Source organism: Thalassophryne amazonica, chromosome 4 (assembly GCF_902500255.1).
Source record: "Thalassophryne amazonica chromosome 4, fThaAma1.1, whole genome shotgun sequence".
In the NCBI taxonomy this organism is placed as follows: Eukaryota; Metazoa; Chordata; class Actinopteri; order Batrachoidiformes; family Batrachoididae; genus Thalassophryne; species Thalassophryne amazonica.
In genome coordinates, this window is record NC_047106.1 from 135,624,683 (window position 1) to 135,629,026 (window position 4,344).

At 38.0% G+C, this 4,344-nt stretch overlaps 1 long non-coding RNA gene across 2 annotated transcripts; it reads left to right on the forward strand.

The window, feature by feature from the left end:
- Positions 1–1,101: 1,101 nt before the first annotated feature.
- LOC117509301 lies at positions 1,102–3,895 on the forward strand. Of its 2 annotated transcripts, none has more exons than XR_004560373.1 (3): positions 1,102–1,388; positions 1,876–1,985; positions 3,840–3,895. It is a non-coding gene; the product is annotated as an uncharacterized LOC117509301 (long non-coding RNA). The 2 variants fall into 2 exon arrangements; XR_004560372.1 differs by having other exon boundaries at positions 1,103–1,403.
- The last annotated feature ends 449 nt before the right edge of the window (positions 3,896–4,344 follow it).

Genomic DNA, 4,344 nt, shown 5'->3' on the forward strand with positions numbered 1-4,344 from the left:
AACATTCACATAATGTTCATGTTGTATGTGTAAAGCTTGCCTCTAAATAAATGTATAAATTAAATTATTATTTAATTATTACAATTATTTTGTAAAATTTCATATTACAGGAAAACATTAAATATCATTTACTGCCTACAGAAAGTTAATGTTGGACTCCATTTAAATTATGTGTGCAAACATAGGTAGAATGAACAATAGGAAATGATTTCAACACTCATGGTAACCAATAATATGTCGATTTATGATTTATTCAGACCTACTGAATATACGAGAGTAGGCTGAAAAGTTCTAAGGCTCCCCATGAAGGAGTAATGCATTAACTGCATTATAGTGAGCCTTAGAACTTTTCAGCCTACCCTCGTATAATTTCAAGATTACTGTGATAAACTGACAGAGCTAACTCAGAAACATGTCTTGGGGCAACTTGCATAAACATGCACTCTGTTAATTGGAATATTATTTTTGCAATAAAAAATTTACATCACTACAGACTGTGATTGTCAGCTACTGAAATATGTTTTTTTATGGAAACAGATTGCAATGGCAGCTTATTATCCAGAAGTCCGACAGACCTGAGTTACATACATTTTGCCATATTTTCTAAAAGCATAATATCTTTAGCATTTTTGGAAATAAGGAAAAATACATTAAAGGTATTAAAATTGATTTACAACATAATGTTTTCAACATGCATGAGCAGGAAACTGACATTTAAATAAAACAGCTCATAGACAAATAATATTTTTTACTGGTCACTTCACAACTTGCAGTTCAAACATTATCAGACATGTTTTTAAACAAACATGCTGAACATGAGATGAATAGTCACACATGTCACAGTCTAACAGTGTTTGGTGGGAATTATTACCATAACAACATATTTCTTCCTTTCTGATTCCTTTAATTTCAGCTGCTCAATTCATGTTTTCAGTGAGGCATGATATTATAATTATCCAGGGTAAAACATGTACATTGTACACATTATAACACCTGGATACAATCATTTCTGAATGTAAAATGCAACATTCTCATTCTGGTTAAAAAAAAAAAAAAAAAAAAAAAAGCTTGTAGTGCTCTCCACCAAACAGTTGGTGGCAGTGGTGCACCGAGTTGGGTTAAAACCCGCTGTTTAACAAAGAAGAAGAAGAAGAACACGACTTGGCTAACTAACAGTGCTGCATGCTCTCCGCTCTCTTTTGGCAAATAAAAGTTTATGTTCAAGACGTTAATTTGCCTGTTCAGTCTCTATACTACGATTAAGAGACCACTGAGAGCAGAAGAGGAGACTAACGCTGGATGATCATCGACTGGATCACAGAAAACCAACACAACCACGAGTTAGCAGCTAGCTTCAAATGGCGAGGCCTTCCTGCAGTCATCACGAGGTAATGGAACCTGATGTGAGCACAAACCCATTTTAGACAGAAAAGACAGAACTTGCTTGAAGCTTGATTATGCCAGACATGGACTAATGAGAACCAAACCAGCACATTTTTGACTAGCACGGAGCTAACGTTAGCCACAGAGAGGCACAGGCCTAATTCATATTTTGTCCATGTTTTAATATATTCTGATATTAAGCCAGAAGCCTAAAGGTGTCAATAAGGTGTGTGGGCATCTCACTTCCAAGGACATGCAGGTTGGGTGAATTGGAAACTTTATAATTGTCCAGGTCACTTATAAAAGAGGTCTCGAGCCCAAAGGGACTAATTTGCTTAAATAAATGCTAAATTTAAAATATACATAACTTTTTATGACCATGACTAATATATATACTCTGTCTTTAAGTTTAAGTAATGTCAGTGCCCAGAAAGAGACTTTATAAGGATAAGTTTGATAATATTTTCGATCATTGTTTGTTCCCCACCACAGTAACCATGCCTGCTGCCTTAAGAGTTGTTAAATCACTGAATCCTCCATCTGACCAGTCGGTTGAGTGTGTGTCTGCAGTTGATTCACATCAGCCCGATCTTTATCCCGAGGTTTGTACTATAATGGTTAAATAAGATTGTTCAGTGTCTTGTGCCAGAAGATTCTAAAAATTCACATTCAGCAAGCAAAATATTCAAAATTTCTGGCAAGAAATATTCTGTTCTATTTGGGATATAATTTGAAAATACAGTAAAATCTGCCAGTAATGAAGTTGTATATACTAACTTTCCTTATTTAAAGAAATAATTTACAGGTCTTGTTACTTAATTGACATGTTTATTTATTGCTGATATAAAGTTACAGAATTCCTTTTATAAAAACTCAGTTTCTATGTCCCTTGCATAATTCATTTGCATAGTGTGTGCATACTGTCTATGGTACCATACACTTGAAACAGGAGGACTTGTATGCTATACTACTGAGGTTTACCACCTTATCTGGTGTGGGAAAAGTGATCTGTCCAAAAAAAAAAAATTTTTGAGATTCTTTTGGTGGGTAAATAGACCTGAGAAAGCACCAGAATTAGGGCTGAAACGATGAGTCGAGTAACTTGAATAATTCGATTACAAAAAATGTTTGAGGCAAATTCTGTGCCTCGAAGCTTCGTTTAATGTTGTAGCACATATGTCAGGCCTGTGTGTGGCGCTGCAACATCCGCAGAAAAAAAAAACAAAAGGCAAGCATAACAGCTAATCAAATTAGCAACGATAGCTACCGCTTTCCAACGTGACACATAGAGTAAAATAAAGCCTTTTAAGAGAAAGATGGTCCATACTGATCATCTGAAATAGACTTACTGTGCATTTAAAGCGAAGCAGTGTGTTTGTCTATTTTTCTGCTCTACGTGGGGAGGGACTATTGACCCGGTGGCCAGCTGCTGTCTCTCTCTGCCCAGCGTGAGGAGCTCTCAGACCGGGCGAGTCACAGCTCTGTCCCCGGCTACATTGACAAACAGCAGAAGTCCACTCTTTCTTCTGTGTTTACCTCAGACTCACACTGAGTGTTTCACTTTTTAATGATGCGTTTTTGGGCAACACACAACACTTCACGAACACGGTAACTTAAATAATAAAAAACTGACTGCGATGCTGCATGTTCAACCTCCAGCTGAAATGCATCTGCTGAAGAGAAAGAGGGATAAAAAAATCACGCAGGGACCCAGTCCATCAACCTTTATTTAAAAAAAAAAAAAAAAAACTTGGTTAATTTTTACAAATTGGACAAAACAAAATAGAAGGCTACATCCCATCGCCATTTCAGCAAAATGACAGTGACATTGTGTCATTGCTTATAGACAGCCCATTGATGTTGTTTAAAACGCAAAAGTACTTTTTATCCGATTACTCGATTAATCGCCAGAATAATCGATAGAATACTTGACTGCTAAAATAATTGATACCTACAGCACTAACCAGAATGCATTTGAGATTTCACATTTTTCTGGGGGACAACCACCTGACCAACCATCAGGGCCTTGCCAAGTTTTTTTTTTGTTGTTGTTGTTTTTTTCCTCCATGGCTCACTCTCATCACTGAGTGGTGGCCAACTGGTTAATGCGCTTGGTTTCAGTGCAAAAGGTTCCGGGCTCAAATCCCACCCCTGCCACATTTCTCCATGTAATGTGGAGTTGCATCAGGAAGGGCATCCGGCGTAAAACCTGTGCCAATTCAACATGCAGATCCACCTCAGATTTGCTGTGGCGACCCCGAGTGCAAACAAGGGGGCAGCCGAAGGGACTTACCTACTTACTTTCATCACTCAGTTCATTCACAGATTTGTCCATGCTGAAGATGAAAGGTCAGCAGCATTGGTTTAATCCTTTGTGAAGCATAGGATTTAATGTAAAGTGAGAACTTCTGTATTAAGGTTGTAACATATGGATCTATATACATTTTGTGTTCCAGGAGAAGCAGAATGACATCATTCACAGTATCAAACAGCTAAATGACAGAGTTGGTGCACTGCATCCTTGGACTGTCCCTGAAAGTGTCGGTTCCCAGACATACCAGGAGAGAGAACAATGTGGACGCTGCTAAGATGATCATCCGAAGAATGGCCAGCTAAACCAGAAGTGTGGGCTTGAACCAATTCCAAGCAGTGCCTGGAAGTAATGGGCCTTCCAGTAAAGTTACTCGAAGTGAGTTAATGTGTTTTCTGTCTGTTAGATCCTCATCACCTTAATAAAGTTTTGCTGTTTCATTTTTTTACACAGTATATTATGAAACATGCTGTATTTATGGAAATACGGTAACTAAAGCCTTTCACATTGCATGCTTTATACGCATCAGGCAACGTGTCGCGTCAACGCCTCCCACACCCCCGACGCGTTCCGTGTGGCAAGGGGACGGAGACTTTTGCTCAGATGCTTTTTTTTTTTTCTTCTTCTTCTTCAGAGGAAAGCTGAGTGAT